We start from the raw sequence: 22,193 nt of genomic DNA on the forward strand, positions 1-22,193 counted from the left end.
TTCACAAATCAATTCAAAATAGAAAAATAGGGAAGATGCAAAAAATAACAAAGAATTGAAGAGATACCATGTAAGATTTCTAATATTCTTTTTAAAAAGTAAAGCAAAGAAAGAAAGAAAAGAAAAAAAAACTGGAAATTATTTTTAGGGGGAGACTGAGCACAAGACCCCTGTACCAGGTGTATAGTATGCAAAAGACATAACCTTTCATCTCTAGGAACAGTATATGGATGATCATGAAACTGTACAATTTGGAAATGGGCTTCCCCACCACTGCTTGAATACCTGTCTCCTGCATCTCACATCCATAGCCTAGATTTATTATCATGGAAGCTAAAGGGAGATATGTGGGACTCAGCTGTCAGCCCGTGTTGACACCATGCAGCAAAGGCTGTTCAAATGGACAAATTTTCACTGGGATGATGCCTACCTCAATCGTTAGTCACTCACCCTTCATGGCTTATCTGCTTTAATTTGTTTATCTTGTTTGGTCATTAGTTTTGTCTAGATTTTATATTCATTATTCTGTATCGTATCTCTGACATTTAAGTTTAGGAGATGATTGTTTACCATATACACTGATTCTCCTAGGCCCTCAAATATTCCACAATCGATGCTAACAAGATAGTAACTAGGAATAGTCATTATTTGGCTATTTTGGGACACATTCTCTGGCTCATTTTAATGCATTCTTATGTTTCCCGTCTCCTGGGGCCTCTCACATATTCCTTTTGAACCTTTACTCTTTAATGCTACTCAGACAGAGCCTTTGTACCTCTTTGGAATGAATAAAAACAGTCTATCTCAGGTGATTTAAATCTCTCTCATGTGCCTTTAAAAATGCACACTTTGCTTTTATCAAGCCCATATTTTGCACTTTCAAGAGAAAACACTGAAGCTGGCATGGGTTGTCTTATCAGCCTGTATTATAGACGAGGGGACCAAGTAGGGACAGGCTTGTCTTCTCAGTTCCCGAGTCACAGCCACAGAAGGAATGTATTATGGATGTTGTACATCATTCGTCTGGCCTGTTTGCTATTGTACTTTTTGTTACTAGTTTATCTGTTTACTGCACCTGGAGTTTGCATGCGGCCTTTAATTGGGACTGAGCAGGGAACAGTTATTCCTGGGGCCTAAGTAAATATGCACAGCCCTGGGTTTCCTGGGAGTTTGCTAAGCTTGATGCTATCAATTTGCTGGTCCTAAGGGAGTGAACCTGGGTACCTACTGGTACCAACTGCTCCTTCCACTCTCCTTCTTTTCTTTTCTAGCTTTACTTAAGCTTTTTTTCTCCCACAGTGAAGTTACCACTGGTGTCCAGTCATTGACCCATGATTAGAAAAGTCTGTGAAAGCTCCTTGGGATATTTAGATGCATTCCATGAATTGGCAAAATCGGTGTGCATGGCCTTCTTTCTCTATCTTATGTCCTTAGACTACAGTGTTCATATAATAATGGTATGACATAGTATAGTATCGTATAATGGACCTTGGTATGAAAACAGACAAGATAGCTTTAGATGGCTATGATTTCATGAGTAGACCTAAAACAGGCTCTGCTTCCTGCTATTCTAAAAAAAAAAAAAAGATCTCACCTACTTATGTCAAACTGCTCAGACATACTGACAAAGCAGTGAATGCAAAAATGCGGCTGACTTCTGCAGGATTGTGTGAGCAGTCAAGCATCTCCGGCCAAGTGCCAGACTATCCAGTACAAGGTCTGATACACTGTCAGATGGCCCTGTACCCTAGACTTGCACTGGAAGAGACATAAGATGAAAAAAAGAAGGCAATAGGAGTGTTTCTCCTCAGCATCATGTGAGGTTCATACACTGATAGTTTAATTCTGAGCACAAACGAGCCACCTAACCATAGCTAAGCTTTTTTTTTTTTTTTTTTTTTTTTGCAATATTCTGTTATTATCCTTTCCATAATAACCAAAATACAAAAACACTTTCAAGGCAATGATAAACACTGAAGTAGAATACAACTCCGTGTATTAGGACCCCAGATTAACCAAGTTAGATGTCTAGTCCAGGGAACAAAATATTCAAGCTTTAAATAAATACACAATAAAAATAGCACACTCTTACTATAGGGTTACTGGACTGTAGCAGTAAATGAACTGAATAAAATTTTATGGCTTCTTAACATGCTGAGGTTTTTGCAGTGTCTTCCATCTTGTAGCTTAACAACATTTTGCAGTCTGCTATCAGTGAAACTAATAGTGCAGATGAAAATTTTATGAAAAATGGGAAATCTGCATTGGGTTTTATATTATGTCAGTGAAATGAATAAAGATCATATTTTGGCATTAACAGCTAATGGTGAGAAAAGGAGTGGGGGCTGGTTACTCCATTTTGGGCCTTGGAATTGATGTTTTTTAAAGAGTCAGCTGTAATTATGATATTTGAATGTCATTATCGTTAAACTGATGAATTATTTAGGAAGAAGGTGAACAAGGCAAAGAGTTCCTCAGTGTGCTCATGCATTTGAGTTGTATTTTACCGGTCAGGTGCTCCTTTTAGAGGGCTGTATTAATCACATGGATGGTGCAGATATGTTGTATTATTACTTCTCTCAGCAAGGTCAAATTTCTCTACTACAGAGTATTTGAGGGATAAGAATAGAGGAAAAGGGGAAGAGGAATTGCTAAATAATCAATCATATTGTAAATGTTGATAGGAAATAGTCCTTACTCTTTGAAATGGATTGTTTTATATCTTCTATTTGAGTTGTTATAATGATCTCCTTATCAACTATTCACTGGCCTCCCAGCTTTGCTTAGCTTAAAGCAAGCTTTTTGATAAGGAAGAAATTTAATTTGAGAAAAATAAGACTAGAAGAATGATATCATGTGGATGAGAGAAATATTTAAAGATACAAGTAACTTTTCCTGCACACATTTTCCTTAAACCAAATGTCATATTGATATTGAGCAACTTTTATTTTCTCATTTCTTTCTCTAACACTCCCTCTCCAGGAAATAGCATTTACTTCTTTCAGTAGTTTCATTCCTTAGGAGACTAAAATAATTTTCTCTCTAGATTTATTTTAAAAATTATATTTCACTTACCTGGCTTAGATTGTTATGTCCCTGCTTCCAAATAGACACTTGGCATATTGAATCCTTCACGATCACTGATTACCAAGGAGTATAATTTTGTGTGTTATACAAGATGGAACATACTGGCTTTTACTTTGGGATGCTAAAGTTAATGGCGTATTGTATCTTAACTTCATCCTACAAAATACAAGTAAATCTTTTGCTTCCTACACACTTTTGTGCATTTTTAATAGTTTATAGAATAATGCATAGTTTTATAGTTTATAGATTGAATACTTTTGTTCTAGACTATTCTGAAAGTTGTTTCTGGCTCAAAGACATTTTTTTCCCCTAAAGAACCTATAGATTTTAATAATTCTAATGATGTGATCGCTCCCATTTGCCATTATTTTTGTAATTTTGTTTCCCCTGCAGTTTTCACTGGGGATTCTGCTATGACTCATGTCCCATAAGAAAACAAAGAGCTGAATGCTTGGAGTTGACTTGTATGACTTTAGGGACAACTCTAAACGATACTCTTTTCCCGTGTTTCTTCTATTCAGCTTAGTTTTTTCAGAAAAGATCCAGAAATGCAAGATTAAACTCCTGTTTAATATAAAGAGTATGCACTTAAATGAACTACCTGTTCTACTTTACATTAGGGGGAAAATGCAGTGGGGAGTCTATGGAGATAAAGAACACTCAACATCCCAGTCAATTTTCAGTCAATATGGCAAGATTAGAACAGGGAAGTGCAAATCAAAATTGCAATGAGATATCACCTAACACTTAGAAGAGCTATAGCATGTGGAGAAAAGCAAACTTTTGTGTACTGTTGATGGGAATGTAAATTGGTGCAACTGCTATGGAAAACAGTATGGAGCTTCTTCAAAAGATTAAAAATAGAACTATCGTATGATTTGGAAATTCTATTTCTGGCTACTTATCTGAAGAAAACAAAACATTAATTTGAAAATATACAGGCAATTACATGTTTATTACAGTATTATTTACAATAGCCAAAATAATGGCAACAACCTAACTGTCCATTAATGGATAATGGATACATAAATTGTGATATGCTGATACACACACACACACACACATATATGTATATATGAAATGAAATTTTATCCATCCATGAAAAATACTGAAACCTTGCCTTTTGTGACAACATACATAGACCTTGAATGCTTTAGGCCAAGTGAAAGAAATTGGACAGAAAAAGAAAATTACCATATGGTTTCACCCGCATGCAGAATCTAAAGCAAAGCATAACAAAACAAACAAGACAGAACAAAACAAAAGTTTTCATCTCATAAGAATAGAGAAGAGATTAATGGTTGCCTGAGGTGGGTCATGGAGATGAACAAAATAAATAAAAGGGGTCAAAAGACGCAGAGTTCCAAGTATGAAATGAGAAAGTTATGGTGATACAATCTACAACACAGTGACTATAGTTAATAGTACTGTATTCCATATGTAAAACTAGCAAGAGATGTTGAATGTTCTCATCACAGGAAAAAAAGAGTAACCATCTATGGTGTCAGATGTTAACTAGATTCATTATGGTGATCAGTTTGCAATACATACAAATATTTCAAATCACAGCACTGTACACTTCAAATTAATATAATATTATGTTAATTAAAACTGAACTAAAAATAAAGAAAAAAATCAAAACTAAATTTTTTTTCATTAATTTTTTTGGGGTGGTTCTTAAATTTTAGTGTTAAATATTTATGGTGAAGAATTTCCTTTCATTAATTTGAGAAAATATTCTACAATTATTGCTTGTTAAAATACTTTTTGATTTTTTTGAAAAAAACTCGAAACAACTTATGTCACTTTTAACTTGGTATTGGCTTTCATCTGTTTAACTAGGTTTTTCTCCTCTCCAGTGTTTCAAATACCTCACGTGTTTACCAAAACCAGTCCCACACAAGCACACATAGATACGTACACTCTCATGACAAGTGGATATCAAAAAGAAGCCTGTTAATTTATTCAGTATTTACATTGAATGAGTAAAATTTTATTTTCTTCAACAGTATTTATATTTCATACCATTTAATGTATAATAGGGGCTTCCCAGGTGGCATTAGTGGTTAAAAAAAAAAAAAAAAAACACCACCTGCCAATGCAGGAGACTCAAGAGATGCACATTCCATCCCTGGTTTGGGAAGATTCCCTGGAGAAGGGCATGGCAACCCACTCCAGTATCCTTACCTGGAGAATCCCATGGACAGAAGAGCATGGCAGGCTACAGTCCATAGTGCTGCACAGAGTTGTACACGACTGAAGTGACTTAGCACACACACAAAGCATAGTGAAAAGTAAGGATCAGGCACACATCTTATTCACATGTGAATTTGTAAGCACTAGAGCTGACACAAATTAACAAATGAGCGTTATTGTTCAGTCGCCCAGTTGAGTCTGACTGTTTGCAACCCTATGGCTGCGGCATGCCAGGCCTCCCTGTCCTTCACCATCATCCAAAGTTTGGGTAAGGTCATGCCCATTTCATCAGTGATGACATCCAGCCATCTCCTCCTCTGACACCCTCTTTTCCTTCTGCCCTCAATCTTTCCAAGCATCAGGGACTTTACCAATAAGTTGGCTGTTCACATCAGATGACCAAAATACTGGAGTTTCAGCTTCAGCAGCAGTTCTTTCAATGAGTATTCAGGGTTGATTTCCCATAAGATTGACTGGTTTTATCTTGCTGTCTAAGGGATGCTCAGGAGTCTTCTCCAGACCACAGTTCAAAAGCATTGATTTTTTGGTGCTCTGCCTCTTTACGGTCAAGCTCTCACAACCATATGTGGCCACTGGGAAGACCAGTCTTGACTATAGGGACCTTTGTCACCAGAGTGATGCCTCTGCTTCCCAACACATCATCTAGTTTTGTCACAGCTTTTCTGCCAAGAAGCAATCCTCTTCTGATGTCATGGCTGCAGTCACTATCCGTAGTGATTTTAGAGCTCAGGAAGAGAAAGTCTGTCACTGCTTCCACCTTTTCCCCTTCCATTTGCCATGAAACAATGGGGCCAGATGCCATTATCTTTTTTTTTTTTTTTTAATATTTAGTTTTAAACCAGCTCTTTCATTCTTCTCACAAATGATTAGCTTTGACTGAAGAGTAAAATCTGAATAGTAAAAAAGTAATAATATTCTGTTTCTTGTCACTTAAGACGCTTACTTCTTGGAAGGAAAGTTATGACCAACCTGGATAGCATATTGAAAAGTAGAGACACTACTTTGCCAACAAAGGTCCGTCTAGTCAAGGCTATGGTTTTTCCAGTGGTCATGTATGGATGTGAGAGTTGAACTGTGAAGAAAGCTTAGCACCGAAGAATTGATGCTTTTGAACTGTGGTGTTGGAGAAGACTCCTGAGAGTCCCTTGCGACTGCAAGGAGATCCAACCAGTTCATTCTGAAGGAGATCAGTCCTTGGTGTTCTTTGGAAGGAATGATGCTAAAGCTGAAACTCCAGTACTTTGGCCATCTCATGCAAGGAGTTGACTCATTGGAAAAGACTCTGATGCTGGGAGGGATTGGGGGCAGGAGGAGAAGGGGACGACAGAGGATGAGATGGCTGGATGGCATCACTGACTCGATGGACATGAGTTTGAGTGAACTCCAGGAGTTGGTGATGGACAGGGAGGCCTGACATGATGCAATTCATGGGGTCACAAAGAGTCGGACACAACTGAGTGACTGAACTGAACTGAGCACAAATCCTTGTAAGATTACTATTATTTACTTGTGTCTCTTTTCTCTATTGATTTTTAATTAATAAATGTTGTTTTCAGAAATTGTGCAAGTCATTCAGTCTTGGCTCTAGATAAGCTCTAAATTTAGTTCCACTCCCTTATTGACAAAAAACACATATACAATCTGAATTTCATGAGAACAGGATGCTAATAACTTTAGCGCTTGAAAACCATATATACATACACCGTGTTTGCATTCTTCTGGAGAGTTAACATAAACGTAGTCAATTGACAAAAAAATCTTCCCAAGAAATAATCAGTACTATTTTGATCCCACTAATAAGTTCTGATTTTGTTTATTTATTTGCTATTCCTGCCTATGTTCTTGTTATTTTTATTAAATTCTAGTTTAATAGATCATATAAAGGCAGTTTATTTTACTGTTTGAAGTGGCAATAATTGACGGTCTTAATTTGAGAAAGATACAATAAGGTTCAAAATTTGTATCTATTTCTTACACCAGTGGATGTGGAGTAGTGAGGATTAAAAACAGAAATCAAGTCTTTCCTTCTGGAGCTTTTTAGAATCAGAGTTAGAAAAAGTATTTCTTTGGGATTTTGTCAATCAATATTTACAAGATTTCCATGAAATGTTTAGAACTGAGGCTCCATGCTGAACAAGTCAAATGTGGCTGAATTTCACCCGGGGACGAATGTTGCAGGTATTAAATTATCCATGGGCTCCAGTCAAGCAATTCAATACTCAATCTGCTCAAAGCCCAAGGAAATAAAAATCACATAAGGAATTCCAGTTTGAAAGAATATTTTCTTTTTAATTTCTGACGTACAATGGCAGGCCATCTGACATCATGTCACATCAGCTTAACTCCCTGGCTGCAACAGACCTGTTGTGCAGTATCAGTGGGGGAAATGTACAAAGAGATTCTTGTCCTCAATCAGATTTCCCTGGTATCAGTCTGGACAGCAAGCAGTCAATCCCAATTGAACAGGCAGATGGAGACAGAGCAGATTAATAAGTGGATCCTCTTTATCTGAAGAGCTGGCAGGCATCATGGTTCACCAGGCACCTGAGTTATATTTTTAAATAGGTCAGCACATCGAGCGTTTACAAAGGGGAAATGGAGTTCTCTGGAAGATTGGCACCAGTAGGGAACACAATGTGGGAGGTGGAGCTCAAGGTGTGCTTTGATGGAGGCAGTGGATTTGAAACAGCGGAGGATGGAACATAAAGATTTGCTGTCTCTGTTTCACGATCCAGTTTGAAAAAAAAAAACTGTACCTTGGAAAGCACATAAAGCTCATCTGGATAACCTCTCTGAACGTGGTCAGGCATTTTGGTTTTTAAAACTTCATATACCATTACCACTGCCACTAAAGAACCATCATCAGGGCAAAACACAGGGTTCTTATTCATTTCTTTTTTTATTTTGCATTTTACACAACACAGACTTCTCTGGAAGCTACACAAGAAGTAGAGAAATTGGTCCTTCAAACAAAAGCAGGTAAACATGAGCTATCAGATTCAACTGTAAAATAATAACCCAGGAGTGTGTGTGTTTGTATGTGTGTTAAAAAATTCATTAAATTGCCTTGAAATCAAGCTCAAAAGGAAATAAAATTTTGTTTTGAACAGAAGCAGTCAATAAACCAATATATAAGTAATACCTTTTAATGATCCCCAAGATTCCCAAATTATACTACCTTTCCATAGGCAACAATGTGAACAATAGCTTATACTTTGAACATTAGCCTGTCTCAACCAGGGAGCTTCAGTCCCTAAAAGAAAACAAGATAAAATTTGTTACTATGTTTTCCAGAGTATGGATTCCAACAGATGGAATTATAAGAAGGTCCAAGTTTAATTATTAACTCCAAGAACAGGTAGTGTATTTCAAACATCCCATTTCCAAACAAACCTTGACTTACCAAAGAAGTCCAGGGAGCATAAATAAGGACTTACCAGTTAGCTTCTAGCTTGTGTTAACGGATAATTTACTATTAAAAGAAAAAAAAAAAATGTCCAGTGTTTTGAAATGATAGCATTTGTCTTTGACTCCTTTCTCTATCTGGTGGTAGAGGAGGATTCTTGGGACTGTGCCACATTACCCAGATTGAACAAGGCAGGATCAAGTGATTCACACTCACAGGGTTTGCCTCCACACTTGATTTGACAGCTGGAAGTCAAACTTCATTTGCTTGTGTTGTTTCCAAGGGTAGATAAAAAAGACATTTGAAAAGAATAATTTGGGACCTCTAGGGAGAATAGTGTATTGATTGAGATGAAGTGTGGAAGCCTAAAGGAGCAAATTTCTCCTAAAATGAGACTCAGGAAAATTAAGTAGCAAGGGAGCAATGAAGTAACAATAAATGCTTAATTTGGAAAGGTTTTTTAAAGTCTCCCAGAGTTATTGAATCCTCTGATCTCAGCATCTTAGATTTAGTCAGTGATTAAATGATTATCAGATATGACAGTGCAGTGTGGTGAGAGTTTCCTCTATAACGTCTGTGTGGGGGCAAACATTTTCTTCCCTTGAAGGATGGAGGCACCAGTATTGGTGCTAGATGTCTGAGCTGTGCTGGGATGTAAAAGTGAAATGGCACAACCTCAGTCTTTCTTCAAGTGGTTTGAGAAACCAGAGAAAACCAGGAAGGTAGGTAGAAACAGCCTCAGCATTGAGAGTTGAGGTCATCCTGGAATCTAGAAAGAGGAAAGTGACCATGGGAAGATTGGATGCAGTGGGTACAGACCAGTAATCTTGGGGCAGGGAGATACAAGTGAGCTGGAGTTGGTGGGAGGCCTGGATTTTTCAACTTGACAACTTGGTTCTAGAAGAGCCTGGATCACTAGATCTAGAAGTGGTGCTCTAAGGCATCCACCTCAGCTTAAAAATACAAGCAGCTTTGTCTTTCCTCAGTTCTTCTCATGCCCAGCAGAAAACATTTCTAGTGCTTTTGATTCTTATTGCCCACCTCTCCTTCTCTCACACTGCCTCTCAGGAGCTTAGCTATAAAAATGATAGCCAAATGGATCTTCCAAGGAAACAAATCATGATCACTCCTAAAACGACCTCCATGTCCTACAGACCAATAAGAGATTGATTATATCTCTGAATAAAACATCCTTCTCTGACTTCTGGCATGACCAATCTAGAGATGGATTTTATTGTTCAGTCATTAAGTTGTGCCCGACTCTGTGACACTCTGGAGTGCAGAGTGCCAAGGTCCTCTATCCTCCACCGTCTCCTGGAGTTTGATCAGATTCATGCCCATCCAGTGGATAAGGAAATGGCAACCTACTTCAGTATTCTTGCCTGGAGAATCCCATGGACAGAGGAGCCTGGCAGGCTACAGTCCATGGGGTTGCAAAAGTCAGACATGACTTAGCAACTAAATCACTGTCACCACTATGTCCCTCGAGTCAGTGATGCCATCCAACCATTTCATCTTCTGTCATCCCCTTCTCCTCCTGCCTTCAGTCTTTCCCAGCATCAGGGTCTTTCCCAATGAGCCAATTATTCGCAACAGGTGGCCAAAATATTGGGGCTTCAGCTTCAAGATCAGTCCTTCCCAATGAATATTCAGTGTTTATTTCCTTTAGAATTTATTGATTTGATGTTCTTGTAGCCCAAGGGACTCTCAAGAGTCTTCTGCAGCACCACAATTTGAAAGCATCAGTTCTGCACCCAACCTTCTTTATGGTCCAACTCTCACATCTATACATGAATATTGGAAAAACCGTAGCTTTAACTATGTGAACTTTTGTCAGCAACATAATGTGTCTACTTTTTAATACACTGCCTAGGTTTGTCATAGCGTTCTTTCTAAGGAGGAAGTGTCTTTAAACATCATGGCTACAGTCACCATCCTCAGTGATTTTGGAGCCCCCCCAAAATGAAATCTGTCACTGCTTCCATTTTTTTTTCCCCTTCTATTGCAATAAAGTGATGGGACCAGATGCCATGATCTTGTTTTTTAATGTTGAGTTTCAACAACTAGAGATACCAACAATGAAATATAATCATATAGCTTTTAACAGAATATAATGAAAATAAAATAAAATGTAGAAGTAAAAATAAAATTCCCACTTCTGTAACATAACACATTTCATTTGCTATAGTCTCAATTTTCAGTTTAGTCTAGCAGACATGGAGTCAACTCTTAAGAGGGGTAGAAGGATGAGTAAGACATTATCCCCACCACCTAGAAGGGAACAAAATATTCATCTACGGTAACCATGACATATTTAGTCTAAGGAAGAAAACAAGCATTTACTTTGACAATCCTTTTTATTATGCAAAACATTTTTCATATTTTAACATAGACTTTAAGTGTGTCAGTCTTGAGATTTTCATTGTGGGCCTATGCAGTATTTTCTTAGATATTTTATTGTTTCAGATATAAAAGATGTTTCTCATATTTTCTTATTAGTAATACAGCTATAAAAACATCTTTTAATATGCTATTTTCTTCTCATGTTTTTACACTCTATTTACATGAGTATGCCAAAAGAAAAGCAAGCAGATATTAACATTTTTTTTCCTATAGAAAAACACATATAGATCCTTTAATATTCATTTGCCTTCGTTTAGTTCCTCTAGAAATATGGCACATCCCACTAAGAACTAGCTAGTTGCTCATAAAGGAACCACAGAACATTCTGGGGCAGCTTTAAGAGAATATCCTAACATCACCTAGGTGCATTTATTCTATGTATTTACATACCCTTACTCTTGAATTTAAAATCATTTTGCTGATTTTCATGCTTTGTTTTGACTTGTTTACCCTGTCTGAGTTCTAACTTCTCTTGGTTTTACTAATGTAATTAATGTTTATGTTTAATTAATTAGTGTTTAATTAATGTTCACTACTGCTCAAGAAAATTCTCTCTCTGAACAATACTTCTCTGTTTTTCTGTTCATGGGAAATACCAAAACACCTTCCTCAGCTTAGCTCAGACCTTGGTTCCCTCCATCCTTTATCTAGCCACAGTAAGGCAAGATCATGGATGAGTCTGATAATTAGAGGACAAAAATCTGGCTTTGATATTCAAGCTGCCTTACTCCCAGGAAATGTGTGAATGGATCATAATGAAAAAATAAGTACATAATAAATTTCAGAAAAATTTCCCAAGCTACTTATATATCTACTTTTTTGCTCACTGAAGGTGAAACATCATCATCTACCAGGAAAAAAGCCTTTGTGTTGCATTTACTCTTTGATTTCCTTTTCTTATTCATTAACCTGGTCCTTCTTTTCATACTTGGTGTGAGTGCAATGACTGTATTGGAGTGAAAACCTCTATCTTGATGCTGAACAGATTTGAACTATTCATCAATTTTGTGTGTATGCTCATGATTGTATATACATATAAGGGTAAAGCATCTGCCTGCAATGCAGGAGATCCGGATTTGATTCCTAGATCAGGAAGATCCCATGGAGAAGGAAATGGCAACCCACTCCGGTACCCTTGCCTGGAAAATCCCATGGAAGGAGAAGCCTGGTAGGCTATAGTCCATAGGGTCGCAGAGTCGGACACGACTGAGAGACTTCACTCACTCATAACTATATATACAATTTTACTAGCTTTAATACAGCATATACATAATCAATAATATAATACAGAAAAAAATCAGTGGTTTCTTCAGTCTCTCTCAATACATTTTATACAACAAGGATGGCTCCTTTCTTTCTCTTAACCTATAGATCTCATTTATATAATTTATGTACATATGAATGTATGCATATATTCTTAGGTACATGTTTTCTCTTCTGAAAATATTATAAACTCCTGAGGACAGAGGTTGTGACTTGTATTCCCCTTTATTCTATTCAGTTATTAGAATAGTACTAAGTATAATAAATATCAGGTGATTAATGAATTTATGTTAAATATTAGATATATATCTAAGATAACTTTCAGTCTATTATCACAAATGACCCTCAAGTTGCATTTTCTACCTATAAATGTCCTAATTATTTTACTATCATTTGCAATCTATTTGATATTTACCAAGAAAAAGCAGATGTGTTTATAGTGGCTAGCATTAAAGTTGCCAAAGAAGGCAATCATTAAGGTACAAGAAAGACTCATGATGTGATTAAAATCAGCTCCCTCATACCAGAATAGGCAGAACCCAAAGTATGAAAGCAAACCTAAAGTTCTGCCTCTTTTATATCTGTAGTCATAATCTGTGGCAGCCTCCTTTTTTAGCTTTGTTTTTACCTTCTTCCCAGAATAGAAGACACTTCATTTTGTTTCCTATTTTTTCCCCCTTGATAAATGACTCCATTTTTCCCCAAGTTGGTTGGCAGAATGGCCAACATTAAATGTTCATTTGTTTAAACTAACAGAGTGTGGTCAGTTGATTCCCAAGGGAGGAGAGAAAGCCAAACAGGTCTAAAATGGCATCTTTTAAGAACACATTCAATTCATTATCTTTTTCATAAAGTTCACACATGCAAGCATTAATCATCATGGTGTGGCTCTGGGCAGGATGTTCTTACCTAAGCAAGTTCTACTCTATAATATATCTTTAGTGTTTAATAGCCTTTACAGCTTAGATTTTATTGTGTGCTCACTCATCTGTTGTTTTATGAGCCAGTCTGTGTCTTTGTGATGAACTGATTAAGCAACTGGTTTTGAAGTTAAATTCATAAGCAAGTCAACACTCCATCCATGTCTAATAAGCACTTTAGCCCATTATGCTCTTATCTCTTCTCTAGCATATACAGTGTCAGGTGTGGGGAAAGCTTCTGGAAGAACTTAAGACTGCTTAATAAATTAAGCCATTGAAGAACTCAAGATGATGATTGAAAAATGAAAATATTAAAGGCATATCTTGGTGATCTTCTTCATTTTGCAAAATGTCATCTATGTTAAGGTAAAAAATAAACTCCAGAGGAAACAATAGTCCTATGGGGGGGCAGGGGAGGGAAATAAGGATCAAGAAAAGAAAGAACTTTCTCAGCATACAACATGAAATAAATTAACTGAGGAACAGTTGAAGTTTTAGTCAATGAGATGATTTCAGAAGAATTTGGATGAAGATATGCCCAAGGTAATGAAGTGAAACATATATATGTTGGGAGATAAACTTGGTGACATTCACAGTCAAAGTCCATGATGATAATCATTATTCTAGAATGAACAGAGTAAGGGAACAAAAATTGCCACCCCTAAGTGCCTCTTTGGCATATAGCTTATTTCAAACTGAGTACAATTCAGGCCCAAAAGACTCAAAAAGAAACTTCGATCTTCATCCTAACTTTCCCCCTAAAAATATAGAGAGAGGGGCTATCACAGTAATAATTCTATCACCAGAGGTCTCTGCATTGAATAAGGGCTAGGGATAGAGGGAGGAATTCTTAGAGACCAGGGTTGTCTTCCTACCTTTTGAGTTCTCAAAGCACTACCTCCATCATCCTCTTGTGTCTTTAGCTGAAGATGAAATTTAAAGTGAGGGCTTCAGTCATTTTGGAAGGTTACTCACTTTTTCTGGGTCTGTCCATTGTATGCATTTTATTAAATTTTGCCTTGATTTTCTCCTATTAATGTGTCTCATGTCAATTTAATTCTTAGGCAAGTCAGAAGAACCCAGAAGAGTAGAAAAAAATTTCTTCCTCCCCAACAATAGTCTTAACCACTTACCAACCAATCAGTTTGGTGAAATAACCAGTTTGGTTGTTTTCTCTTTTCTTCCTTTCTTTCTGTTTGTGTTTATTGAATTTTTTTAGCTCAACTTAAAGCCTTTTAATGATGATTATTTCATATTTAAGCATAGCCACAACTTCAGTTTGTTCACTGATGCAAACACAAAATTCAGAGTGAATTTGTGTCCTAATGTGTAGTTTTATACCATTCTATGTTCAGCTACCTTCTGTGGTTAGCATGATGTGACTTTTCAAACAAACCTGGCTTATAGTATCAAAATTCAGAACAGTCTGCCTCATTTTTCTTGCATAAGGAAATAAAATTGCTTATTTTTTTAGTTTAGAAGGAAATTTGCACTTTTAGGTAATGTATACTAAAAAATAAGATACAAAAAAAAGAAAAAAAGAATGTCAAGAACATTTCCAGTTCATCCTAAAACACATGCCAATTTAGCTCCCCTAGAAAACACAGCAGAATTTCTTTAAAACTTAAAAAAAAAAAAAAAAAATTGGCTAAACAAAATTCCCTATTTCTTTAATTCAATCTAATTTGGGCTTCCTTGAATATGCAAAATAATTGATTTCTTACAGAGATTTCTCCTATATTTGTAGATGAAGATTAAATCACCCCTTAGCCTTCACTTCTCTGTATTAAATTAGAACTCTATCACCTCCCCAGCACTGTTTTATGCCAGCTCTTTAAAGATTTATGTTGCTTTCTGCTGAATTCTTACTCAAAATTATTTCTGTACAAAATTGGGCTGAATTCTTTACATGCTAAAGCTCATACTGCCTTTCTAAGATTGATGTATATCATCATCTACATTTTGAAAGTTGAGGAAGAAGTTAAAGAGGAATTAGGCCTGTCATCATTAATAGACCCTGAATCATGGCTAGGATTAGAAATGAGAAGCTCACACCACAAATAATAGCAAGATGAACAGCAACTTCATCACTCACCAGTCACCAAACAGGTTGCCCTCCAATATCATCTTTATTTTATAGCACTATATTTCTTACCTCTGGGGATCTTTGTGAAATGGATGGGATGATCAGCTGGGCTGTGATGGATGAAACCATGCTGATTACTTGTTTTCCAAGATTGAAGACTCTGAATGTTAAACCATATCCAGTCTGTGGTGGACAGACTTTAAGTGGCCCCATGACTCCCACCTCCTAATGTACACGCTCTTGTGTAGCCTTCGCCTTTCAAGTGTGGATGCAAACCGTGCCTTTCTTCCAACTAGTAGAGTTTGCAAAATAGTAGGATATACTTCCCATGATTATATCAGGTTTTATATACTCTGTCTGGCCAGACTTGTACTTGCTTTCACTCTCTTACTAAAGAAGCAATCTGCTATGTTGTAAACTGTCTACGGTGAAGAGGACAAGGCAGGGAGCTGCAGAGTCGAGGATGGCCTCCAGGTGACAGCTAGAAGAAAGCTGGGCCTCTCAGACTGTACACACACAAAGAAATGAACTTGCCAATAACTGAGTGAGCTTGGAAGTGGATTTTCCCCAGTTGAACTGCCAGATGATAATGTAATCTGGTCAAAAGATACCTTGACTACAGCTTTGTGAAATCAAAACAAAGGATTCAGCTAAGCTATGTCCAGACTTTTGACCCACCAAGACTGTGAGATAACAATTGTATGCTATTTAAGCTTTTTTTACACTCTTTTTACCCAATGTATAAAATTTACATGTCCTCTTTTCAGATAAGAAGTTAGGAATACTGGCTAAGATGAAGAGACTTTCCCAAGAAGCTCCATAAAGGGACCATAACTCAAAACTGTGCAGATGATGATAAAGACATTTGTAGGTTTTAATCAAATGATATCTCAATGTAAGAAGATATGACACAAGATCAGATTTAACACTAGGATATGCATTTTACTCCTTCCCCATACTCTTCAGGAAGTTACACTGTAAAAACTGGAAATGAAGAAAGAAGATTTAAGTATAATACAGAAATGTTGATGCAATTTTTAGTATTGTAAGGAGCTGTACTTTATTACAAATTTTAAATAAATTTTCAATTTGAACCATGCCTATTGGCTTTATGTTCAGTTAAGTATTTCCTTAAAACAAGAAAAAAAAAAAGAATTATTTATATGGGAAAAATAAGAAAAAAGAAAGAATAAAGAAGGAAAGTGTGAAAAACAGAAAAGGTGAAAAAAAAAAGAGAAGCGAGGAAACAAGGGAAAAGGGAGAGAAAGAAGATCGACACAATATGATAACAACACTTTCCTTAGAATATATAAAATACAATTATTTATATACCACTACAGTAAATTGGACTTCCCTGGTGGCTCAGATGGTAGAGAGTTCCCTCACAATGCAGGAGACCTGAGTTCAATCCCTGGGTCAGGATGATCCCCTGAAGAAGGAAATGGCTACCCATTCCAGCATTCTAGCCTGGAGAATTTCATGGACAGAAGATCTGGGAGGGCTACAGTCCATGGGGTCACAAATAGCTGGACACTACTGAGTGACTAGCACACTCAGAGCACTCAGTAAATTAGTTGCTTTAACTTTGTGTTAATATAGAATAATTCACTTAAAGCATATGTTTAAAAGGAATAGAAATTCCTTATGTTATAGACATTATTACATATCTAAATTATACTTCTGCATAGTACTAAAAATTAATGACTCAATTTTTCAGAGTTTTGAACAAAATGTTCACAACTTCTGTATTTTTTCTAAGTTTCAGCTTATTCTCAACTACTTGTCAAGTTTGTATTACCAGTAATCCTCTTTTAACAGTTTTTCAGGTTTAATACCTCCTAATCTTTCCTTGTCTTCCAACTATAGCTACCCACAAGACTGGTATTTGAGTTAAGAGAAGTACACTGACTGAAAGTGACCACTCTGGCATAAGCTGTTTTACTACAGGAGGTCTTAGTAAGGAACACAGAACTAATAAGCCACCACCAACCAGAAGAGTTTGGGAAAGGTCAAAAAGAGACACCATATGTCCAACCACCTCCCAGAATCCTTATCGCTGGGATCCATTTTGGCTGAGCAATGTGTGTGCCACCAGGAAGGACTCTGGGTCAGAATGATTGACCAAAGACTACCAGGAAACTAATCTCATCACCATAAAACCTGAGGCTGCGAGCTATGTGGCAGAGCAGTTTTCCAGGGCTGCCTACCCTAGTGCTCTCCACCCGGGTGCCCTTTCCAATAAAGTGTCTTTCTTTGTCAGTACATGTATCTCCTCAAAAAATTCATTTCCAAGTGTTAGACAAGAGCCCACTTTTGGGCCCTGAAGGGGTTCCCCTTTCCTGTAACACTTACATCCTTTTTTAATTGACCGTGATTAACTGTTTGCTTAATTGACCATGATTAACTCTGTTCACTTAATATAAAAAATTAAATGAGAAGGATCCATTTATAAACCCTGACACACTCTGACATACTAAGCCAATGGTCTTCAAGACCTTCAAGGAATAGAATTTAAAACTTTTGACAGAGCTTAGTCAAGGATTTTCCAAGAAGGCAATGGCACCCCACTCCAGTACTCTTGCCTGGAAAATCCCATGGACGGAGGAGCCTGGAAGGCTGCAGTCCATGGGGTCGCTGAGGGTCGGACACGACTGAGCGACTTCACTTTCACTTTTCACCTTCATGCATTGGAGAAGGAAATGGCAGCTCACTCCAGTGTTCTTGCCTGGAGAATCCCAGAGATGGCGGAGCCTGGTGGGCTGCCGTCTATGGGGTCGCACGGAGCCAGACACGACTGAAGTGACTTAGCAGCAGCAGCAGCAGCAGGCAAGGATTTCTGAAGAAGGGTAGCATTCAGTCACTGATTCTGTAGCTTAACACTCTTGTACACTGTGATTTTCTTCTCAGGCATCCAGGGCCACTCATGCCTTCCTTGGATAATCAAAATTTTCTATTTTGGTTTTTCATGTGCATTATTATGCTTGATGCTGCTAAGCCACTTCAGTTGTGTCTGACTCTGTGCGACCCCATAGACGGCAACCCACCAGGCTCCCCCGTCCCTGGGATTTTCCAGGCAAGAACACTGGAGTGGGTTGCCATTTCCTTTTCCAATGCATGAAAGTGAAAAGTAAAAGTGAAGTCGCTCAGTCGTGTCCGACCCTCAGCAACCCCATGGACTGCAGCCTTCCAGGCTCCTCCATCCATGGGATTTTCCAGGCAAGAGTACTGGAGTGGGGTGCCATTGCCTTCTCCGATTATTATGCTTAAACATGTTCTAACTCTTGTATTTTCTCACCCTTGAGGAATATTCACCAGAAGGAAAACCTGCCTTGTACTATTAGGTGATATTCGCTGTCCTGTCTAGTACCTGTTTAGAAAGTAAAAGTGAAAGTGTGTTAGTCACTCAGTCTTGTCTGACTCTTTGCGACCCCATGGACTGTAGCCTGCCAGGCTCCTTCATCCATGGGATTTTCTAGACAAGAATACTGGAGTGGGTTGCCATTTCCTTCTCCAGGGGGTCTTCCTGACCCAGAGATCGAACCTGGGTTTCCCACATTGCAGGCAGACTCTTTACCATCTGAGCTACCAGTTCTGGTCTAGAGTTCCACTTGAATGACTCCACCAAAACCAACCTTCCACTTAAAATACCCTGTCTCTATATTTTATTCATGTGAAGGTACCTGACTAAAGGATGTTGGATCTGAACCTCAAAAATATGGAAAAATGCCTTCATATTTCAAGGTCTGATCCAGGCGTTTCCATTTCAGTTTATTATTTGATCAATTTTGATGACACAATTTTCAAAAATATTATTTAGTTTGGAAATTCTAGGATCCATTTAAGGAGTCTAGAGTACTTCTCAGATATCACAATAAAAGCTATCATTCTGCTTATATTACACATAGGCAGAGTGTGTGTGTACCTATATTCTAATAGGTAAAAATAAGATTTTGACTACTTTTTACTTCCCACAGTCAAAGATATAGCATTTTGTATAGCATTTGATGCATTGACAATTAATTAAAAGCTTTGGTGAAATAAATGCTTGCTAATCAACAATTAAAAGTCAGTTTAAAAACAATTGAAAAACCTCAACTTAGAAGTAAACAGCTCAAAAAGGTTTATTTTTCTCTATTATTATGTTAAATGGCATAATTAAAAATACTCAAAGTACCCAGTGCTCAATGTGGAAGATGACTCCCCAAGTAAAGGTAGTTTAAATAACATTTTTAAGGAAATAGGACCAGGTCCCTAAGAGGCCAATAATGTCATGTTGCCTCAGCCTCATGATTCAGTGTTTACCAGAGAGATCATTTGAGTAACAATTGCAGGAGAACAGCTGCAAGTTTCCATGGGGTGGAGGTAAATTTAGGTGTGAAAAGAAGCTAATTGCCTTAGTGTGTGCCAGACTTTTCAGGTGCTAACAAGATCCTATTCAAGGACCCTGGGGGAGTTGGAAGGGGAGCCTGGAACTCAAGTTATTGACTCATATCCTCAAATCAGTAATAAAAAAAAAGTCCTTGAATGCAGCCAAGGACAAGAAAGAAGGTTAATCTGTCTATTATCAATCTATATAGATAAAATAAAGATAAACTTGATTTAATTAATATGTATTATTTCTTTCAGGAGAGATATGGTCTAAATCAAATGCCTTGACCAAGGTGAATACTTACAACAAGATTCAATTTCTAAACTGCTCATGTCTAGAGACTGATAAATACACTGTGCACAATTTCTACAGTATTTTGGGAGAAGATGGTTCTCAGATCCAGAAATAAAGTAAAAGTTATTTCAGTTCTTCACTGTGACTTTGAATACATAATGCATATGTGTATGTAAGTGTGTGTGTAAAGCGTATGTGTATATAAGTATGTGTGTATACTTTTTTTGTATAAGAATCATATTAAAAAGTACTCAGTGCTCAATTGCATATACTTAACAGTTAAATAAATGTTCTCTAAATGGTCTGAAATGATAAAGAGCAAAGTAGCAGAGAAATCAACTAGTTTTCAATTGGACTTTTCAGTGCCATGGGGGGAAAAAGATTTAAGAGTGATTAAACTGTTTGATAGCATCTGCCACAGGTTCCTGGTGGTTGTTTGATGGTGGACTTACCCTTATGGGACATCCATGCCTGTGCCATCACACGTTGACCATGGGTAAGACCTCATGGTAGGACAAATAGATTTGCAAATCTGGGATCTTACACAATTCATCTATCTACAATCCTTTGTGGCTTTACACGCATGCATGCTCAGTCGCTGTAGTCATGTCTGACTCTTTGCAACCCTATAAGGTGTAGCTCGCCAGCCTCCTCTGTCCATGGGATTCTCCAGTCAAGAATATTAGAGTGGGTTGTCATACCTTCTCCTCTGTCCATGGGATTCTCCAGTCAAGAATATTAGAGTGGGTTGTCATACCTTCTCCAGGTGATCTTTCTGAGCCAGGAAAGGAACCCACATCTCCTGCATTGATGGCAGATTATTTACCGCTGAGCCATGGGGGAATCCCTTTCCAGTTTTAGCACTGGACTATTCTCAAGTAACAATGCAGATAGTATTATTTTTCAATTTGTTTCCTTTACAAAGTATCCACCACTATTTTTATCAGTTCTTTACTTTAATTTCCCAGAGATTTTCAGTCAGGGCTAGAGAGCAATTATGAAGCTGAAATTTTAGAAAGTTAACATTTGAGCCAGCCTTCATTGACAATGAATGGGTAAAGTACTCTCTAGAATTTTCCTAAAATTCTTCACTCCTACATCTACTTGCTAAACTTCTTTCTCTACATTTGCTCAAAAGTCACTTCATTCAAGGAGTTTTCCAAGACTCTCCCACTTCTTATTGTTGCATAGTGTTATGTCCACACTTAAGTTATAACTAGGGCTTCCCAGGTAACGCAGTGGTGAAGAATCTGCCTGCCAAAGCAGGAGTCGCAAGAGATATAGGTTTGATCCCTGGGTCTGATCCCTAGGTCAGGAAGATCCCCTGGAGTAGGAAATGACAACCTGTAACAGCACTCTTGCCTGGAAAATTCCATGGACAGAGGAGCCTAGCAGGCTACAGTCACAAAGAGTCACAAAGAGTCTGGCATGACTGAGTGACTAAGCACCACCACCAAATTGTAACTCACCCCTCAGCCTTAGAGCTAGGCCTAATGTTGGCTGCAGATTCATTTTTCCTTAGATTCTGTTTTCTTGCAGTTTCTGAAGTCAAGTAAACAATTTTCATATTATAGATTGTATTAGTTATAGGAGGACAGACTTGCAAAAACAAAAATAAGAAATGCAGGACTTCGCTGGTAGTACAGTGGATAGGAATCTACCTTTCAGTGCAGAGGACGCAGGTTTGATACCTGGTCTGGGAAGAGTCCACAAACTTTGGAGAAACTGAGCCCATGCACCAAAAATACTGAGCCCATGTTGTGCAACTACGGAAGCCTAGTTGCAGAGCCTGCACTCTACAAGGGAAGCCTCCACAATGAGAAACCTGCACATCAATCACAATGAAATGTGGTTTCTGCTTATCACAACTAAGGAAAACCCACACACAGCAACACAGACCCAGTGCAGCCAAAAAAAAAAAAAAAAAAAAATCAATAAACAAAAAAATAAGGAATACAAAGAAAAACAAGCTTATCCTAATCTCCAAAACCCTTTTAATCATGCCCACTTTTTTTTTTTTCTTTTTGGCAAATTCTACTGAGATGGGCTTCTGCCATAAGACTTAACTCCCTGTGTATCTCCTACTTTCCCTTTGGAAGAGGCATCATGAGTCCTTTCTTTCTGAGGGCCTCATGTCCTCACTCCAGT

At 37.6% G+C, this 22,193-nt stretch overlaps 1 long non-coding RNA gene across 1 annotated transcript; it reads left to right on the forward strand.

The window, feature by feature from the left end:
• The first annotated feature begins 1 nt into the window (after position 1).
• On the forward strand, positions 2-20,191 carry LOC129635729 (uncharacterized). Its single transcript, XR_008706431.1, has 3 exons — positions 2-70; positions 13,505-13,662; positions 20,009-20,191. It is a non-coding gene; the product is annotated as an uncharacterized LOC129635729 (long non-coding RNA).
• Positions 20,192-22,193: the final 2,002 nt, after the last annotated feature.

Source organism: Bubalus kerabau, chromosome 21, assembly GCF_029407905.1.
Source record: "Bubalus kerabau isolate K-KA32 ecotype Philippines breed swamp buffalo chromosome 21, PCC_UOA_SB_1v2, whole genome shotgun sequence".
Taxonomy (NCBI): Eukaryota; Metazoa; Chordata; class Mammalia; order Artiodactyla; family Bovidae; genus Bubalus; species Bubalus kerabau.